At 39.7% G+C, this 22004-nt stretch overlaps 1 long non-coding RNA gene across 4 annotated transcripts in view; it reads left to right on the forward strand.

The window, feature by feature from the left end:
• LOC111928196 (uncharacterized) overlaps window positions 1-21720 on the forward strand; it is a 34541-nt gene extending 12821 nt beyond the window's left edge. Inside the window, exons 2-6 of one of the 4 annotated variants that reach the window (XR_015287146.1) lie at window positions 12793-12982; window positions 14547-14608; window positions 15410-15444; window positions 16010-16151; window positions 16755-21720. This is a non-coding gene — a long non-coding RNA (uncharacterized LOC111928196). Of the gene's footprint in view, window positions 1-12792; window positions 12983-14546; window positions 14609-14688; window positions 14832-15409; window positions 15445-16009; window positions 16152-16754 lie in introns of all 4 variants that reach the window. The other 3 variants (XR_015287145.1, XR_002863961.2, XR_015287147.1) reach the window with 3 other exon arrangements.
• The last annotated feature ends 284 nt before the right edge of the window (window positions 21721-22004 follow it).

The following is a 22004-nucleotide window of genomic DNA, read 5'->3' on the forward strand; positions in this document are numbered from 1 at the left end:
CAGGCTGTCAGCTGGCACCCTTTTATTCATGTTGACATCCTTAAAAAACCAAGACAACAGAAGATTTTGAAATGGAGCCTAGATGCATAATATTTTTCTTGTAAATCAGTCTCAGAAATTGCACTGGGCCTGTACAAACTTCCAGAATGCTGAAAAACTTGTATTGACGTGTGTTTGAGAAGTTCCAAACCAAGTCACTGTAATACCGTATAAAAATAGCTAAAATGGAAAATTGTCAACAGAAAAACTAGAGCACTAAATGATCTATGTTATTATTCCCATAGTGACTAACATACTGCATTTTCCCAGCCTGTTGAAATTTATTAGCCCATGTTCTTCTGTATCAGTATCAAATATTATTTCATTATAAAAACTTGTGTGCCTGTTAACAAAAAAAAAAATCCAAATTAACTGTCAACATATGTTACTTTCACTTTTTCAAATTAGAGTAAGCAAACTGGCTCTAATTAGTTTCCTGATTAATGAGTGCATGGTAAGCAAGAGAATTACATTAAGAACAATTTCCAGTTTACACTGGTTAGGAGGAGGTAAAAAAATAATTTTTCAACAGGGATCAAATAAATCTACAGAACCCCATTTTTTTACAATGCTGTGAAAATATGCAAGGCATCACATTGTAAATTGCTGGTTAGGTCACTGGAGCAGGATGAATAAATACTCTTTGCCATATGAAATTGGCTAGTTAAATGAAGATCACAAAATTGTTTGTTGCTATATAAGGCTCATTTTTGTTATAAAAAGAGCAATTTTAATTTACAGGGGCTTAAGGCAATTTTCCATCTAATTTTATGTTTTATAATGTCTGCTAAAACACTGGTGCCTTATTAGTTTGTGTGGTCGAATATATATGGTTTCCAAATTTCGAGGCTATTGATTTATCTTGACCAAGGCAAAACTGGGTCACGGTTTTTTCCTAAATTCTAAAAAAATCCACACAGATCACATTAAGACAACCAAAGTAACTGCATCATAGATACATCTCTTTTTGTGACCAATAGAAAAACAGCCTGATTTATTTGGGTATGAGTAATGACAGGTTAACTTCACTGGTCAGAACTAAAATCCTTCCCATGCCATTGTTGCTGTGCAAGTTCACTCCTAAAAAGCTTAAAACTGAAGCGAATTGGATGGCTGTTGTAACACAGAAACATCTGGATAGCTGTGAATCACACACAGCATGATTTCTTGAACATCTGAGCTCTGTTTTCTCCAGCAAAGGTCCTGGCAGCCAGGTCAGAGGAAGCTTAAAGCTTTTCATGGTCCCGTGGATCAGAGGCTTCTATTTCCTACCACCTGCCCTCCCCAGCATCCACTGTGGGAGGATAATGGCACTGCCCTGTATCCATCAGCCCAGCCCTGGACAGTGTTGGGTTAACAAACCCAACCATCTGCCCCCTGAGAGCCAAGAGTAACCAAATTCTTGTTAACACATCCCTTGGGGTGGATTAGAGAGAACCGACACTGGACATGGGTGATTGTAAATATGTGTATGTAGGGTTTGCAGTGGAAAGCAGGAATGTAGCTGCTTTAGCATTATCTGTAGTAATATAAGAATATGAAAACATAAAAATATTACTTAAGATAAGGAAAAGAAAGAAAGAGAAAGAAAGGATGAGAGTAGAAAGATACAAAATCACCACCAGGGCATCTTTGATGAGGCTTGATTGCTGCAGTTTAGATGTCCATTGGTCTTGGTCCATTTTGATCTGTTGGAATTAGAAGAAGCAGCCTCCAAAACACAAAGTCTGATGGGTTCAAGTATGGCTCAGGCTGGCTGGGTTCCTCCCCTGGGGGAGAGCTTTCAGTCCTGTGGTGGAAGGCTCCAGAAATGAGTCAGGGGATGCTTGGGAGCTCTTTGATGCTTTATGACACCTTCTCACAGCCCCTCACTTCAGCACAGCTGAGACCTTACCAGGGTGTGGGAGAGAGTTTTACAACCGAGTGAGTTGTGCAAGGCAGAGCAATTAGTATGTTAAAAGTACATTCCTGCCTTGCCCCTCATCGGCCTCAAAGCCCAAAGAGGTTTGTGGCCTCCAGGCAGTGATAGTTCACCCCTCTGCCTTATGCAGACCAGCCATTACACACCCAAAAACTTACCTCCTACTTCGAAGGATGCAAACCTGGCCTCAGCTGAGCACCTCAGAAGCTCCACAAATGGGTAAATGAATCATTAATCTTTAATTGTCCAGTCTCTCATAGTCTCCTGTGCCCAGGGAAATCAATCATCTCACTTCTTGGCCATGACACAGACAAGAGAACAACAAGCAAAGCATTAGCTCTCCACCTACAGGCTAAATTACTCTGAAACCTTGACCATTTATATCTCTTATCTAGTCCAAAAAGCAGACAAGCATCCAGACAGATCTGGTGGGTTTTTTTTTTTAGTTTCTTAACACTCATTTGCCTGACCTTATTTCAGACACAGTTTTCAAAAGCCAAGGAAGTATCTAGACCATTTGTGTTTCTTCCCTGGTTCACCGTGAGATATGGAGGTCAAGGAGTGATGAATTTGTGGTGGCTGGGACTTGATGGCCGATCTACTCTGACAATACCACCCCAGTTTCTAATATTTTCCTTTCCTGAGTCCATCTGCACAGTGGCAATAACACAATCTAGCTGTGGCTCTCTCAGCCCACCGTACACACTGAATGAACTCAAAGCAAGGATGATCTCAAAGACATTTCCTCCAAAGATTTATCCAGTTTATGGGCCTCAGCCACTGGTATTTTGTTGTCTTTGCTCCAGAATTTCACCAGTTTCATAAGCTTCTGTTTTTCCTTTCTGCATTCAGCCCAATTTTTTCTTCCTGTCATCAGCTTCTCTCTCTCAGGTGTGTCACGACCTTTTACCCCAAGAACATCCTAACGCAAATTAACTCAACAATTTTATTTTCAGGTAATGTGATTGTATATTCTGAAGAAGTAATTTTTTTCTAGTGCCAGTGCAATGGGAGAGGTGAAAGTTTGACAGCAGCCAGTGCAGCAGAGCTGTGTCATTTTCAGTACTGCAATAGGCTCATCTGGGTGCATCAGTGAGAGATATGTTCTCAGCACTTAGCAAAGTCAAGCCTCAATTATTTTCTAAGCAGTGACAGCCTTATGTCAGGAAACAGGGTAGCACTTGTGGGAGGGGATAATACCATGCCTATTCAAAGGGCCAGAAAGTCTTCTTCCATTCTTTCAACTTCTGAACAGATGCTGATGTGGAGGGGCAAAAAATACCAATTTTTTATCAGCAGCCCTATTTTGTTGTACATTTCTTTGTACTGGTACAGCACAGGACAGAGGACTCTCACCAAAAGTTTGCAGCTATCTCTGTCTTGCTTTCACATTAGTCTGAACCGGTGTGTTGCTGAAGAATTCATTGGAAATTTTGCCGATTTCTCAGCTCAGCAGAAGCAGCCCCCGTGCCCTGCTGGGTACGAGGTGGCAGTGGCCTGGTCAGTGCTCCTTTCTGCCAGCTGGGTTTGGCTGAAGACGTGAACACCATCGAAGAGAAATGGATCTGGGAGAAAGATGCAAGACAGGGACTGTCTGGGGTGTATAGGCTGTTTCTAGCCAGTCAAGGACAAAAGCAAGCTTTGTGCCCAAACAGGAGACACTCCCATCCCTCCTCTGCCCAGAAGAGCCCCACAGCTGCACTGTGAGTACAGTAACATAAGTGCTGTCCCACAAAAAAAAACGAGCTCAGGTAAGATGTCCTTTATTGACAAAGATAGGATTAATGTGATTATCCTAATATGAAGCTTTAGCAGATGTTCCAAGTAATTATCTTTCCTTTCCATGATCACAAAAAAAAAAAAAAATCACATAAACATTTTCAAAAAACCTTTATTTTTTTTAAGCTAACCAGGATTTCTGGTCATAAAGAATAATGGCAAGGGCAAGCGTTTTTTCCTTTGCATGAAAATTCTTGGAGCAGCATGCAAACAGACCTTCTTGTGGTATTAATATTGCCCCATTTATGCTGAAGCTATGCAAACAGAGACATATAAAACCATGCTCCTAAGAACTTAGGTTGCCAATAAATATTTTTACCACTTTTAATTTATACTGTTTGCGACTTTGCCCCCTTGCAGAAAAGTGATCCCAGAATGAAAGCTAAGTTTTTCTGAGGTTACTGAAGCTATCAGATATTTAAAATAAAGATCATTTATATTCCTCTGACCTTAACCTGTTGCTTCTTTGAAAAGATTTGACTTGGCAGTTTGCAAAGCTTCATCTCATGGACTAGTAAAAAAAACATAGAAGTTTTAGCTTGAATTGATAGCAAGCAGCTTTGTTTACTGTCTCAGAAGATTTGAATTCCCATATTGACTTTACTGTATATATCCTTGCTGCAAATATTGGGCATATTTTCACAAAGTTACCACTCTTCCGTTAGCTGTCTTGATATCTCAGTATTAAAAAAGTCTCAGTATTAAATGGGTTTAATGTACCTTGGTACATAAAGATACCAACCTGTACTCCATTAAAACGACAACATAGCTTCAGGCTTCCTTTACAAGCTTACAAACTTAATGGAAGTTACAAATTCTCACCACACTGAAAAACTGGTGTGAAAAACCAGCACCTCTACTCTGGTGCCTACATAGTGCATGCTGGATTTACCATCTAATTTTCACAGTGCTTAAGGTGATATTAATCTTTAAAAGGTACAAGCTGTGCCTCAAATAGCTGGCTTATAAGTAAGAACGTGGCTAGAAGGAATGAACCTGTGCATTTTAAATTTTTTTTAAGGCTTTTGGGTTCAAACTCCAAAAATTTTATCCATATTCAATAGGAGGACAAAAATGACAGCTGAAGTTGTCACACAGTAGTTAAATATGTGAGCTGTGGAATTCAAAGGAAAAACAGAAAATTGTGACAAAAGCAGGGTAGCTTGCAACTCAGTCTGCCTCAGGGGTTGCTGAAACTTGTTCTGAGCTATTATATGTATAGTTAAATGAATAGAAAAAGTTAGAGAATACTTAGACGGTCATGGGCAACCTTTCTTCATTTTTGAGTGTTTGACTTAACAAATTTTTGACTGTTCTTTTAGACACAAATGTAAATGCTCACACTTCTCCTAGATTCCATATAGTTTTCCTTTCTGTCACCTCTTCATTTTACAAGGACGTTAATCATGGCAATTCTGATATTATCTATTCTAGTACTAGTTATTTATTAAAGAAACCAAATATTTTTATTTGGAATTTGCTTTGGTTTTAAGCAGCATTCAAAGCATTGATGCAGCTCCTGACTGGTGCTATAATTTTGGGACATAAGCCCATAAAACTTCATGCATTGGCAAGCCTCTGATCTCCTTTCATTCCAAAATTCTCCTCCTTGAGATGAAAACAAAGCAGAAATATTTGCAATTATAATGTCGTAAACTTCTATTTGCTCGTTACATGTTTTCAGCTCTCAGCCTGGAACTGAGGATGATGGATTGAAACCTGCCAGCTTGCTAATGAGGCAGCCTCGCCTCGGGGAGGGGGAAATCTGGGCAAACAGGTACAACTGCAAAAGGAGACAGCTGCAATCAAAGCATCTTCTCGAGGAGCTGGTAGTGCTGGGGGTGGAAGCAGCCAGCTGTGAGCACCTCTCAGCCCTGTGCAGTCAGTACAGGGCAGCTGCTGGGCCCAGGGAGTTCCTCTGCATCTCCCACAGCACCAGTCCTGGCTACCAAGAACAGATCCTGCACAGCTGGTAAAATGTGCCCTGGTGCTGGGGGTTCGCATCCGCAAATTTTCTCGGACCAGGAAGAGTTTTGTGCATACACATGGAACAAAACAAAGGAAAACCAAAATATAGCAAGAGAGAAAGTAAAGCAACATGAGAAAAACAGGCAAAAAGAGAAAGGCAATGGCAAATGTCACTGTTCAACAAAGCTCAGTTCTGATGAAGGTCAATGAAGCTGGTTGGCAATTAGCCTTTGGCTGTGTGAAGAAAGCACTTTTGACTAGTTCTTGCATTATTCTGCAGAGGTTAGTGTTATATAGGCTCCCAAAGTCCTCCTATGCCACCCAGCTTGCAAGCATAAAGCCAGGAAAAAATTATACTTTTTGCCAGTTGGCTATATAATTTTCAGTGGCCAAAAGCCAACTAGTTGCTAATTGTTATTGCAGTGAAACTGAAAACAAAGCTCTTGGTATGAATACTTGGACTGTTTGTCATATTCCCCTTGAAATTCTTCAGGAAGTGCCATGAACTGCAGCTCACACCCACAGCTCCCAGAAAGGATGAACTGGGTGCCTGTATCTGCACCCAGCACCTGGTCTGCAGCCTTGCTGAATATTTTCCAAAGGCTTTCTGCAGTTGAGATTAGCTGTCTGCAAAAAAATTGTTATTTAGGTACTGTACATGCTTAGAATATTTTCCAAAAATTGAGTGTTTGTAGGTCCATGGAGGCCCCAGCAAACGTGTGTGAGGGGAAAGAGCTGGTGAAAGGTGGAATTGTTTTCAATAGCAAGGGAGATAACTCACATCTATTTCTCATTATTTGTGGAAGAAACTCCTGAGGCAAGGAACAAGTCTTTGTTGGGTATTTGTGTAGCAGCCAGCGCAGTGGAGTGTTAATCCATGACAGGGAAAGCAGGGCACTTCCATCATTCTCAATAATAATAATGGTTATTTCCAAAGCTGACTGAGCAGGCACAACTGCGTCACCTGTGCTCATCCTGTGAGTCACAACCACCTAAAGCAAACATGAGGAAACTGTGTCTTGGATCATTCTTATCCCTCCTTCACACAATCCACTCCACAGGACAGCAACACCAAAAAAAAAAAAATTGTTTCTAAGTGAATTTAGACATATTGATAGGCACCTCCATGAGTGCTTGGTTTCCACTTAGTTACAAGCTGAAGGCAGATCTGTGAACCAAAGTTTTGTTGCTATTAGTTTGGTTCTTCCAAATACCAGTTGTGTCCCCATCAGCTGCTTTTGCTGCGCCTGAACATCTAGCAAGGGTACAAAAGGTAAGCATCAAAGGGTGCACTTAATTACAGTTACACTTTCAGCCCCCATAAAGGCACCCAGCAAATACACATATTTCTCAGACTTCTACCTGCTAATGGTTTTCCCCGGGGGGAGTGTCACTAGCTGCAATGGAAAGAGGGGGGGAAAAGATAAGGGACCTTGTGTACTAAAATTGAGGGACACTATGTCAGAGGTGAACAATAAGTCATGGAAATGAACTTTGAAACAAAGAGACAAAGAAAATCTTGTATATTTGCCAGCAAAGGAAAGTTGGGGTGAAAACCAGCTGTGGATGCTTACAGTGAATTAGCCTATCTAAAGTACCTCAGAAGAATCTATACCTTTGATTTTATGACCAATTTAGCTATTTATTTAATATATGCTAAAACTTAATATTGTTCATGCAAACATCAGGGGTGTTCCACGATTACATAAAACCTCTCTTGAAAAAATTGTACTTTAGAATATCTGCCAATTGGATGGGAAAATATTTTATCATTAATATATACTATTATGGGTTCAGCCTTGTGCATATGTTGCTAGAACACAGAATCAGAAACTGGATCCAGCTGTATGGTCGGTTTGCAAACACATAGTAAGACATTGTCCTTCCCCCAGTGCAAATTTGAAACGTTGATCAGCAAATATTTAGGCAAGAATTTCTACAAGCAATAGTCTAATTGGATGTAAGAGGATGGCTCGTGTTAGGTAAATAGTCTGCACACATTTGCAAGATCAAAGCCTTACTTAGGGCAATTCACACGTTGTGAAAAACACTGAGATAAAGAGAAAAGAAAGGCTGAGCACAATAGTGAAAGAAACATGACATGGCACGTTAACATAATAAACTGTTTTGAATGCAAAGGTGTCATTCTAAAAACTATTAATGATGTTATTAATCTCCATAGTAGATGTGTCTACCATCGTTTGTCACTCATTATTCAATTTAATAGTACAAAGAGGAATATATTAGAAATGAAAAAGGATTATCACTGTGCAGAAGCAAAAGAGGGAAATGTGTTTCCTTCTCCAGAAATTGCTGAAAGGTCACTCTGTCATTGCTGTTAGTGTTATTTTGGAGAACTGAGAAACGCTCAATGCACTGACCGTGTTCTAATCACACGGGACAGGGAGGTGGTCAGTGCTGCTGTCCCCAGCTCTCCATCCTCATCCTCAAGGGCTCCAAGAGCCACATTGCCTCTGGGAAACCCTGGGAGATGTTCTTCCTCGGGGAGAAATAGATGTTTCCCAAGATCAACAGCTGCTTTATGCAGAACCCTTAATGCAAATAGATCTTAAACTGTGATTTGTCTCCAAACTATTGTTAACTTGATTTGTACCCCCGGCCACTCCCTCTTCACACCCTGTGGTAATTTAGGTTATGCTGTCAGCCTCAAGTACTCAAATATTCTTAGGTAAAGAAAAAGTAGATTAATCTGTGATTTAAAGATGAATACGTTTAGGGGTTTTTAGCTGGTCCTTGGATTTCTGTAATGTCAAGAAACACGTTTTTAGGTATATCTTGGTGAATAGTAGGACCACGAGTTAATCACTTAGTTTAGAGAAACTGCATATCTACTCTAATATTTCTTCAGTTTTTATGAACTTAGAAAATATACCAAATACCATCAGCTTTCGAAACAATGCTCAAGAAATTTGGCAAAATTACCCCTCCTGAATCAGGTGTCTGAACACCCATACGCAGGAGGAAAGACTGCAGAGAAATTTCATCATGGCCACAGAAATGTGTCTGCTGCAGATTGTGTTGGAAGCATTCCATTCATATAGGAATTTTTAAGTTTTTCTTTACTTCTGCCAGTACTTCTGTAAGCCAAACATCTTAAGATAAGTGGAAAACAAACAGAAAGATGTGACAGGACAAGGTAAGCCAATGTGGCATCACAAATTCAAATAATCATAACTTCTCTGGAAGATTCATTCAGCCATGGATTTGATAATATTCCTCAACCAAAAATGTCTAACACTTGTGTTGTATAACACTTTTTCAGAATGGTTTTACAAAGGTGCTATCTCTCTCTCTCTTTCTCTCTCTCTCTCTCTCTCTCTCTCTTTCTCTCTCTCTTCTGGTTTCGTTTGTATTTTGCTAACATGACCATTCAAATAAAAATCACAATGAAATGGGGTACTTGAAAGCATTTCTATAGCAGAATTTTAATTGCCTAGAAAGAAATGTATTCAGGTCAGCAAATAATGAAGCTTGAATGGTTTAACAGTTACTGAATTCTGCTAGTAGCTCCCATTGCTAATGCAGGCCTAAAATCATCCACTGTTATGACTGTTCACAGGTAGTTTGACAGTAATAACACATGTTTTTATTATATAGTTTTAGGGCACACCCCAAAACAGACTTCAGCACGGGAAGAGGCAGAGGAGGGCTCCCAGGGTGTGAGAAAAACAGTCAGCTCCAGAGAAGCAGCTAAGAACTGTGTTTTCTCTAAGATATAGTGTATTTATTTATCTTTAGCCAGTGGTGTCCTGTTTAATGACTGTAAGGTAGCACAAGGCTGACCTTGTAAGTTCAGAAAAGAATCTCATCTTTTAGGCAAGCAGAAAACTGATGGGCCACCTTGCAGAGAGATGTTTGTGGCACGCAGGAGTGTGCCAGGAGCTCCTGCACTGTCACAGGGAGCTGCAGCCAGGTGTCCTGGAAGGTCTGTCCAGATCTCACAGAGGACATGTTGCACCAGAGCCACACTAGGGAAGGATTTTAAAACTCAGAAGCAGGACTCCCTGTGCTCTGGGGGCCTGGGGATTGACATGTAACCACCTTTTGTCATAAAAATATGTTCTTCAGTTTCAATGTGTGTGGCTCTGCTTTCTGACTGAGAAGAAGCTTGAAAACATCTGAGCAAGAGAAGTGCTCCTGAGCCATGACTGCAGCCTCAAAATCTGTTGTTTCCTATTATGTTCTAAAACTCAGCAGTTTGGGTATCAAAGTAACTGCTTTGCTCCAGGCAGACAGCACATGGGGTTTTTTCTGTCCCCTTCTCAGTGAGGGCTTGCCTCCTGCTGCTTCCCTTTCCCCACAGAGAAAAGTCAACTGGACAACAGGGTTTGTACTTTCTACTGTGTTTTATAGAGATGGGCAGCTGTGAGAGCCAGTTATTATGGCTTTGACAGAGACCTTTCCCCTGGTGTAATTATAATTACCTTGCATAACTAGGGTATAATTACTGTCTGGATAATGCCAAAGTGATTAATGATCATTCTTTCCTTGTGAAATAACATTTTTACAATTGCTTCTAGTATCTGAAAAGTAAAAATTAGATCTGTATTTCATTGTTGTCTAATCTTGTGTGTGCTCTTCTTGAACTTCTAATCTTAAAAGTATATTAACAGCAGTGTCTGGATTTTAACCTTGATAGCAGCCACATCTCACTATTTCCAGACACAGCACAACATTTTCAAATGTAGATTTTTTAAAAAATCCCTTGTTTGCTACAGAAAGGTTGCTTTGGGTCTTCAACATTGCTGCTGTTAATGACAGCTGTTCCTGCAGAAATCTCTCATGACAACTCCTTATGACACTCCCTTTCATAGCAAAACTTCTTGGTGTACAGATTTTCCTGCAGTGGGTAAGGCAGAACATGTGGAATTCCAGAATGGAAATGCCAAGGGAGATTTGCCCCATACTGTGAGATGAAGAATAAAAAAATGAGCTATGAAATCCAGTGGTCACTTACTTGGCTGGTCATGACTTTCTGGTGTGACTCAAAGAACCAGATATCTAAAAGCTTTCACCATCACTTTTTCAGAAACTACTGATCTTTCTGTTCCTGTTTATCTTTCTTCCGTGGGGCTGTGGGAGATTAGGAAATTAGATTTTCCCTCTCTTTCGTTGGTGGGAATAAGTGTGAGGGGATTAAGAAGGTTTTTCTGTCCCCTTCACCCCTCATCCAGTTTGGCTAAAAGAATTGTTCCACTTGTAAAAACTCAAGTGATTACTAACACACCCACTAGTTCTCAAATCATCTGAGACATTCCTTAGAAAATCAAAGGTCTTTTCTAGCTGGGAAGAGAAGTCTTTACATTAAGTACTAAAATAGAAGGACTTTGGCATTCTGCAATACTGTATAACAGATCATTATGCAGGGACAGACCCGGTTCCAAATTTTCTTCCGGGCAAAGCTAACAATGTTTTACTGAAGAGAAGACCAAACACAAAGTTTCTGAAACATCTAAGTAGGTGCTGTCTTTTCCACAATAAAACATTTCACATATTTTGAAGCTTTTTCAAGTTTTGTCACTTATTTTTGTGTGTAATGTGAAAGAAGTGCCAGAAGCTTCTTTTTTTTTCCAGATCAACCAGATTTCTTTTTTTTCTCCTTCCTAAGAGTTGAAGCCACTGTTGTTCCGTGTGTTTCCTATTCAGCTAAAGATGTTTAGATACCTTCTTTTGGTTTTGAATTATGCTGCTTTGCTTTTAGGTATCAGCACCTCTAAGTTTGCCTTGGACTGTCTTGAATTTAAAGGTGCTGTAGGAAGGTGTTAGGCAATACAGACAAAAAAAAAAATGTAGGCAGTAAGCAGTAGGGTGCAGCACATGACTGAACACCCCTGAGCTACAGCAGCACCCATGATGAACTTCCATTTGTTAACCCATTTTTACTGTTTCACACTGAAGTGTGATTCTGTGTCCACAGATTTCAGCTGTTCTGACCTCACTGAGTGACTTAAAGTAGGACTAGATGACATGATTGTAGTGCTGGTAGCACATATCCTGCCAAGTGCTGTCTCAGCTAACAAGATGCATCCAGCCAGCACAGTTCTTTCTTGCTGGTCCATTACCTTCTTCAGTGAGACCCTAATTCTGGGACTGTCACCCAGAAACTTAAAACCTTCTGATAATGTATTCATAGTATTTGTTACTTTTCCCATGAAAGTTCTATAAACGTAAGTTGTTTATCACATTCCTTCTAAGAAACGTCTTTTGATGGACGTTTCACACGACCAGTGTGCTTGGGAAAGTGATGATTTATTTATCCAATCCCTGGTCATTGTGAAGAATCTATAAATACTGGAGACAGAGAATAAAGTTTCTTCTTTCCTGTTCTGACATTGAGAGGCGTTTGTGTGAATCATTTTGTGTCCTTTAGTGACATGGAACAAATTTCTTATATACTCTGTAAACAAATATACCTAAACAGAAGCAACCCCACAAGATAATGGACACAGTAAGAATAATAATAATAACAATAATCCGTATGAACACACAAGGTGGTGTAATTTAATATACAATTTTTCACATAAAGCTGTATTTTAGCCATGGAAATATGAGGGGAAATTTATATGATTTCCTATCAGCTCCTGCTTCAACGTAGGCATGATCTCTGATTGATTTTCCCTCTGCTTTCTCTCCTGTTCATTAGCTACAACATAGGGAAAGTGCCTTAAAGCCTTTGAATATGGATTTCTGCCTCCAAAGCTGCTTGATTCCAAATGAAATGTCTGATCTTTAAGTCTTCTGAGGTTTCAGATTTGTGAGCTTTAGCAGCTGCACCCATAAAATTACATATACAAGCAAATTAGTAGAGACCTGAATCTTTCCCTAATTCCTCATGAAAATTCTGGAGCAAAACCAGTCAGACTGATGCATTGCCATCTTCCCAGCTGTTTCTTACCACCACTGTAACTCTCAAAGGAATCAAGCATAAAGGCACCTGTGGGCATTGTCGGGAAATCTAGAGGGATAAGATAGTTCCATGGCTGCTAGACTTTGTGTTGAAGTGGATTTGTGAGTGGATTTTTTCTTCTGCAATACTGATAAATCCTTTTGATGTCCCATTGCAGAGCTTTGTGCTGAGCAGTGCTTCAGTTGCCCAGGAGTTCCCATAACTCTCCAGAAGGCTACTGCAGGAAAAACCAGCAGCAGACACAGACTCCTGCTTCCTGACATCCTCATATAAGTGAGCAGTGGCTGAAATGATCTTTTTTTCCTCCTGGTTTGAGATTAGGAAACCAGCTCACCATGGACAGAGAGGTGAGAGTGAACAGCAGCAATTAATACCAACACCCAAAATCATCACCCTTGCATGGTAACCTAATGAGAAGAAGGGCAAGCAAAGTGCCTTAGCTTATATTTAACTAGAAACTGTTAAGGAACCTTTAAAAATTACCCCTTTGAATTCCATAGCAAGGACATAGCTAGAAAGTGTTAGCAGAGAACAGCTGCCCATGGCCCCAGACTCTGACACTTAATAGCTTTTTTTTGCCAGGTACCAGCTCCATTCTGCCAGCTTCCCTCTCATTTTCTTCCAGGTTTTGACAAAAGATCTTCCCTTCTAGCTCAAGCTTCAATTTTCCCAGCAAGTCAGTCCTGGTGAGAAGGTGTCTGACTTCAATATTTCTTAACAGAAACAGAACTTCTAGATTTACAAGGCCCAAGAGAAAAGCTGTGTTTAACCAGAGCGGTGTCTCTTATAATCAGAACTGTGAATTCTCACATGCTGAGCATGGGACTTACCCTGCTGGTTTCTCCCTGAGGTCTCATGGTTAGGGATCTATCCACACAGTGCACTGTCTGCCCCATTTCCCCTTGGAACAGAGTAGTCCAGAATCTGCTAATGAGCAGGAACTGATACAGGGTGATGGATTATGAAGGCTGGGGCTAGCAGGGCTGCCAGGGCTCCCATGTTCAAAGGTGCCATTGGCAACACCTTCCTCAGCTCCAGACACTGTATCTTGTCCTGAACACCTGCATGAATCAAATACCTTTCTATGATGCTATTCATAGGTCCATCCTAATTTATAATCTAGTGCCCAGACAGAGACTGCCCCTCAACATTTGACTGGAAATACAGCATTAACCCATCTGATTCCTACATAATCATTCAAAACCATGGGAGGGGCTACCTATACCTGTTTGAATCACAGAAACTATTCTGGTGTGAAAATCTTTTACATCTAAGAGCAGGGTGGTTAATGATTATTTGAAGCTGTTTGAGCACAAAAGCCTGAGTTCACTGTTTCTGGAAACAAAATGCTGTCTGGGACCAAAATATTGTCACTCACATAGCAACCATGTCCATTAATGAGGCAGGACAGGGTTTTATTTTCCATCTCCATCTCTTGTATCATGACTTCTCTTTGTCTCAGTCCATTTTGAATAAAGGCTTCAAAATTTTTACCGTTCATAAGCATGAGTACTTTTTCTCCATTAAAATTAGGATGATCTCTAGTTTTAATGAGTAATATGTTGTGGCAGCAACTTGAAACTAATGAATTACAGAGCAGAGGTTGGCAGCAGAGACCTGCCATAAGTTACAGTGTGCCCAGCTATGCTAACAGGCTGGGTAGCAACAAATGAATTATACCAAAAGAATATAAACCAGCATAATTATTTTCTTGCAACTTTTATATGAAACATCACTTATTTTAAAAAAACCCCACATTTGTTCTTTCCTTTACAATAGTCTCCTGTTGTGGAGAAGCTGAATCTCTGCCTGATCAGTTTGTTGTAGCCATTGGAAAGAGAGAACACACTGATTGTATGTGGATTAAGCTGCCTGTTTCCTCACAGATTTTCTCCTCTGATCTACCTTTAGGAAAGAGACCTGTCCAAGGGATTTCTCATGGACACAGTCAGCAGCATTAACTTTCAGTGTGGGTAGGTTGTTACAAACCCTGAGCTGATGCAACTCAGACTAACTGCTGTCTTTTTGCTCATCTATGTTCTAAAACCCATAGCAAAACCACAGCACATCACAGGAGAAGAAAGGGCTCCCTGACAGCACAGCTCCAGAGATCCTCACACAGGCAAGGTGCAGTGACACCACCCTGTGTCTGTGTCAAGGGTTTTGCCGCATAGTTCCTTCCATGAGCGAGCACAGGTTCTTTTTTATTTATTTTTTTTATTTTTTTGGTTGGTGGGGTTCTTTCTATGCTGTTATTCCATATTACATAGCTTTAAAAAAAATTAAATTCATCACTGAGACCTGGCCTTTCACTGTGGCTCTTTGCTCCAGTTTTGGGCAAGGCTAAAGAATAACTATATATAAAACATGGCTTACAGCAGTTTTGACTTTTTACAGTAAAGATTTGAACCAAAGTAGCTTTACGATGTTGATTTCTAATGATGGAGGTCCCCAGCAGGGACAGTTAAAAAGAAAAAGTATTCACCAACACTGATTTGTACTTGGATTATATTTGGGGTGAAATTTTAAATAAAAGTCAACAAGGAGCATGAGGGTAAAAAGAGTCTTTCAGTCTTTCAAGTTGCCCTCTTCCAGGGGTACAGATTAAAAAGATATGACTGTTCTAGTAGAAAGACTTTGCACATTTCTCACTCCAGAAGTCTGTAAAAATAGCAGTCTGGGGTATATTTTATTTTACTTCATTTTTATTTATTTAGTTTTATTCATTTAATTTCATTTCATTTCTTCTCTCTTTTCTTTCTTTATTTTCACAGACTTTGCTGATCAGAGAGCCTTCAGTATTCCAGCAGTAAGTGGTTCCTGAAAGAGGCCAGTGGCTGTGGCCTTTTGCAGTCCCAGTGATGCACTTTGGCATTCCCAAGCAGCCCCAGGCCGTGGCTTCTGGCCATGCACCCTCTGAGAGGCAAGGCCTGAGAGCAGCACCTTCAGCACCAGGAGCACACAGACCATGCCCAGCCCCACCTTGGGACATGCAGTGCCATGACCTGAGAAGAACTCTGCAGCACCCTGGATTTCAGGCAGCATTTTTCCCCCAGATGTAGCAGGGCATTTCCCTGCCACCACCCCTGTGTGCAGCCCCCTGCCCCTGAGTGGAGTGAGTTCACTCCAGAAAAGAATGTGCAATCAAGATCTACAGTTCAGACCCAGGAGCAGAATGCTGTCTTTAATTTATAAAGTGTATACACGAAGTGAACCCTCAATCTGATTTGTATTGTTTGTGCATATACTATTTTCCTAGTATCAACATAGATTTATGCATATAATTTCATTTGTTTCGGTTGGGTTTTTAAATTCTAAAATTTTTTTTCAGCTTCTACTGCACAACACCCTTCCTGTCTCTTTCTTTCTCTTAGTAAATTCAAATGTGTACATGTGGCTGTGAAGAGAAATGTGTGCTCACAGAGCCTCCATTCAACCCTGTGCTGCATTAAGCTTTCCAAGATGTGCATTGCCCAGCTCCAGCATCTCAGCATCTGGAGCTCTCCCTATTTATGTGTAAGTTGCTCCTAAATAATATTTCCTGCATCATATGAGATTTCTGATTATGTTTCCTGCAGCATTAGGAATATCAGGTGAGAAGGGCCTTCAGGGATGATGACAGCAGTTATTACTTTTGCCTCCATCACACAACAACTTTAAGAAACTCATCCCATCTTTAGGCTCTACTGGTTACCAGAGAACTTAAAAAGTTGTAATGAGCCAAATAATTTTTAAGAGGCAAACCCACTTCATACTAGCATCAAATTCAAGCAATATGCCTTTTAAAGTTCCTTATTAATAAGGCAAAAGTATTTTTGATTTTCACTGCATTTTTCCATGTTGTACAATGTCCAGAATCTAGAAGATCTACCTGGAAGATGTTTGAACACTGTGGTTAGGCAAGCCAAGTAGATTATTAAGAAATATAGGAGCTCTGTACACAATATTATAAACAATAGTGAAAAAATGTTATTATGGCTAGAAAACAAACTAGAAACAGAAACAAAATAGTTTATGCTTTATAAAATATGTTAAATTGTGAGTCATGATATTTCCTCTTTTCACCCAATGAATTGGCCAAGAAGTAAGGTCTGTATGTTTTTATTACTGCTGTTTCAGTACAGGACATATTGTTAAACATGATCCCACTGTGATTGAAGGATGTCCTGCAACAAGTCTAGTGACTGGGAGGTTGATCAATGCCATCTGCTTCCAGGACTGGAGAACTCCTGATGTGAGAATGCAGCCCAGGCACAAAGAAATGCAGTCCAGCCCCAGGACTGAGTGGTCAATGCTGTAAGGACAGCTTGTGAAAGAGTCTTCAGGGGACAGAGTTTCAAAGGTGGAACTTGGCATGAAGAAGCAGGGAAAAAGATCCAAGAGTAGAAACAAGTAACAAAAAAATTTAAAATGCCAGCTGTGGGAAACTGAGACACAGGAATCAGAAATGAAATACAATCAAAAGTGTATGGTTGAGAGATCCCAAAAAGAGGTGGAGAAGCTTTACCAGCTTGTTTGTGCAAAAGTTGGAAAAAATGTCACATTCTATTTGTTGTGTATTTTGGATGGTTGAAAAGCTCCTTGAAGTCTTCCAGCATTTCACAGGAAAAGATTCTGGGATTTTTCCTGGGGGTGTCAGAAGGGGGAGGGTTCCTTTTTCATTTAGCATTTTTAGTATTCAAATTAGAAGACTTTCAGCATCCCAGGGTGAAACTCAAAAGCCTTTCCCTAGGAAGCCTGGGAGCATATCAAAAATCAATGGCATGGAGGATGGAAAAAGTTTCAAAAATGTGAGACTGGCAGGAAATACTGGCACATTTCTGTTTGATATTTACTTTCTTGGCATGCAGTAGCTCTTTTAGCGCCAATGGAAAATCCTTTAGTGCCAAGCCACTCTCAGATAAATCTGCACACAAATGTACTTTGAATTGGCATGTAGCTTTTGAGATTAAGGTTTAACCCTTGCCAAAATACGCATTTTTGGATTCTAGCATCTCTCTTAAGTTAATTAGATAACTTAATAATACTAAAATGCTACACATGACTGATTTGAATTTGATGCATTTGAGCTGAGCAAAACCAAATGAATGGGGAAGAGTGGAGACACCTGTCATGGAAGAACAGCCAACCAAGGCTCTGAATTTTGTAGAGACACCAAGGAAATTGCAGCCAAAAAAATACACAGCCTAAACCTAATCCCTGGGGATGACTGAATGCCATTACAAGAGCAGAGGTGATTTTCATGTGAGTGGGGAATGTGGAGAGGTTGAGGAAACACAAGCAGATCTTACATCTAGTCCTGCTAAGGAATTTTAAAGCCCCTTAGCCATTCTTATTAAATCCATGCTTGCACTATAACCTACTCAAAATCATAGACTTTCAAGTTCAACCTTCAACTGTATAGTCCTGAAAGAAAATAACTAAAACCTTACATTATTCCAGATCTCATGGTTTTCAGCTTAGCCTATTGACTGTCCTGTCCCCAGGCTGGTCAATGACCAGGTGGAGGTTTACTGCTGTCTCTTTTGCTAATAAAGCACTTTTGTGGGAATATCTTGGATCAGTAGTGCTTCCTGCAGCAGTCTGGGAGCAAGTACTGGACTCCCAGGTCATGCAGGGATTGAACATTACTGCATTTCAATATAATAAAGTCCATGTGGCATTATGGACACAAGCAGGGTGTGCACATCACTGGAAGCAGTGCCACGAATCAGGGGTGTGGTGAGAATCAGGAGCCAAAGCCAGGCAGCACAAAGAAACATCTACAGACCAAGAAAATTGTGGATATCAATCAAAGCCTGAATTTTTTGCCCATTTCCCAGTTATTTCTCCATTTTCATCCGTCAACATATGAAGAATATTTCTCAGGAAGGGAAGGTTCCTTGCACCCTCTCTTTCCTTGCAACTTTGCAAAACAACACTTCTGACAGAGTGCATCTCTGCTGTCAGTGGTACAATGAGAACCCATTGGTACCTCTGGGAAACTGGAGAATACCACTGGATCAGCTGGAACTCTTGAAATTACACTTTTTCCTGACAGTATGTGAAGACAATATAATTAATTGCAAAGAAATGAAAGGTATGAGAACAGAGATCAACTCAAGAAATTCTGCTGGTGTTGTTTTTATATAGAGTTTAATTAAGCTGTTTTTAAAAGGCTAGGACACATGAAATCAGCATGAATCTGAATTAGCTGTATTCCATAATCCCATTATTATATCTTGTCAGAAAGAAATTACTTGAAATAAAGCTTGCTCTAAAACAGTCCCTTTTTGGCAGCAGTAGAACAAAAATCTGAAAGTTCAGCCACATCAGCTACAACAAATCCTAGTGCTGTTAAAAACTTCAGGTATGCAAAGTCTTCCAGTGTAATGCAATAGAGTAATATTAACTTTAACAAAATACAATGGACATTCTATTCAATAAGTTGTGACATACCTTGTTTATGTCATTTATCTCCTCTAATGTTGCTTCTTTGGCTTCAAACCAGTAAAGTCAGAGAAGCCTAGTACAGAGTCTCTAGACCAGTATTTCTAGGCCTAAGCAATACATGAACAATGTCAGACTCCAGATTATTCTGACTGTCCCACTGCAAAATTACTTGAAATCGTAGATTTATGAAAAGAGGAACATCAGCTGTCATCCTAGCTTTCCAGCATTTGGCAAACTTGCTTCTACCCTGTCAATAAAAGTAGGTGTTATTAATAGAGCAGGAACTCAAAGGAATTGCTTAAAGCCTGTTTCTTAGATACACAATTTATGGTATTCAGACAAATTCACCAAAAATGTGTCAGGGTAAAAAGGTTGTTTCATATATATTCTGATCAAAGAGCTCATTATTTAAATACTGTCAGGTTGTCTTTCATCTTCAGAACTGGCAAGCATAGGAAAACATATTGCAAATAAAAGCAGCCTTCCAAAATGTCATACTGATTATGCATTCACAAGTCAGCTACTTGAAGCTCGGCAAGACAACAAATATCACAGGAGCCCACTATGTGTTTTAGCTATTGTGGTTTGAGAGGCTGGACAACAGCCTTTTCTACATATATTGCCAGAAGAGCCATGTCACAATGTGTATAGCCAGTGACACATTTCCTAACCTACACATTTAAGTTTATTTATTTTGGTGGTTGATAGAATATGGTAGAGACAGGCATTAAGTTCCTAGCATTTTATCATACCACCTATTTCACAGGACATATGTTGACATGTTCTGTAATTTGGTTAACTATTTTTTCCCCACTATTTCCCCACACTATGACAGCAACTACAATATATGACAATTTGGCTCTAGGAACCTAGGAAGACTGCTGTAATAGATGGTTAGACACTTGTTGTGTGTGCAGGATCTTCTTCAAAGTTAGGAGATGTTCCCCAGTGTGTACCTTTCCAACATTAATGAGGTGCTGAGAAATAAAAAGAATGAGTGTTAAATTGTGACTGTTAATGGGCAATGATTTACTTCCACCGACTTTAACAGTTTTTCTCTCTCAGAAAAAAATCTTTAGTGTATATTTTCATTAGTATGTTATCCTCAGAAGAACAGGGAAATTGAGACTATTTAATGTCTCTTGAAGGAATGCTTTTAACTGCTGAGAATTGAGGGGAAAAGCCATGGAAGTAATTTGCTACTGAATTTCTTCATAATTACAGGGTTACGACACATGCAAAAACAATGAGTCTCCTTTTGAAATTTTACGTGGGTGAAAGGTGAAGACCAAGCTGAATTGGGTCACTTGTTTACTCTGACAGTGATGACAAGCTTGAATATATAATAATCAAGAGAAGCCAAGAGCCACATTGACATGAATGAAAATTAGCACACCATAAATTTCAGAAAAGCCTAAAATTATTCAGTCTTTCTTTTTCCAAAATAGTTTTGCAGACTCTGGTAGCACGAGTAAAAACTGATAAAACACCACTATAGCTTGATTATCCCCATATTTTTTCATGTCAATATAGTCTGTGTGTGTAGTAGTGTCCATTGTGATGGCCTTTTGTCCGTTGTGGAAAGTTGGCAATAACTTAATGTTTGATAATACACAGCAATTCAGCTGAATTTATGTTTGGTGGTATAAGAATAAGGTTTGTGAAGAAGCCAGTACAGAAGCCACTGACATCTTAATCCACTAGTGCTCTTTATCACACACAGGTAGGAAATTCTTCACTTCAAGGATGGTGAGGCACTGGGACAGGTTGCCCAGAGATGTTGTGGCAGCCCCATCCCAGGAAGTGTTCAAGGCCAGGCTGGATGAGGTCCTGAGCACCTGACTGAGTGGAAGGGGCTCATGGCAGGGGGGTTGGAACTAGATGATCTTGAAAGTCTCTTCCAACTCAAACCATTCTATGACTCTGAATTTCAGCTGAAATGAGAATCTTTTTGTCAAAGAGATGGTGAATGAATCATCATTCATCATGACCAATTCAAAGTCCTGCACAGATCAAAAAACCTCTCAGATGGTGTTCACACATTTCTCTTTACAAATGCAAAGATGGTATTGATAGGATTTCCTCTTCTGAAGAAACAGAATTATAAATCTTTGTGAGCATAAGACACACCATTGTTTCCTATTTTTTTTCCTATGCTATTAGAAACAAAATATTAGATTCAACCTGCATGATTCGTGTAATTCAAATCACTTTATTTCCTGTTTAGCTCTCTAGAGATTCATATTGTAAATCAGCAAAGTTTCCTGTTTTCTATGGGTAGGAAAGGAGCCTTTTTGTGCTCAGAATTATTCTGTAAGATCCATCCTCTTGGGTATGAAGAAGCAGACCTTACCAGGTTTTACATAGTGAAGAACTAGAGATTCCACACAACCAACTAGAGAACAGGTAAATTCAATGAGCTCTTTGGAGTCACACTGAGAACTCATAGGCAAACCTGGTCTAAAATCCAGACTGCTGAGAACCAGGTAACTTCAGTAGAAGATCTTCCTTATTCATCACCATGAGCACCTGAATATTGATTGAAAGGTAGTCTAGGTAGGCCTATAATTATAATTAGGGGTATTATTAGGAATGTGTCTTGAGAACACCTTCCGGGAGACTTTGATCTCAACAGTGTTACTAAAAAAGAAAAGTATTAGAGAAAAGACATAATTTCAGGCTGAAAAACGGTACCTGTTATGAACCAATGAATTAACATTTTCTTGTAGATAAAATATAATGGCAGTATGCCCAGTTTGTCATGATGGACAAAACGATTTATTAGGTTTCTTTCACCTCTAATTTTAAAAATCACTTATCTACTTTAACAGGATGGGGTTTTTGACAAGGGCCCACAATAATGATGATGGACATACCCTTTTCACTTGCAGGGCTTTTTTTTATTTACATATATAACATTTTTCATAACATTAACAG

The sequence above is a fragment of the Cyanistes caeruleus genome, chromosome 5 (genome assembly GCF_971803275.1).
Source record: "Cyanistes caeruleus chromosome 5, bCyaCae1.hap1.1, whole genome shotgun sequence".
NCBI lineage: Eukaryota > Metazoa > Chordata > Aves > Passeriformes > Paridae > Cyanistes > Cyanistes caeruleus.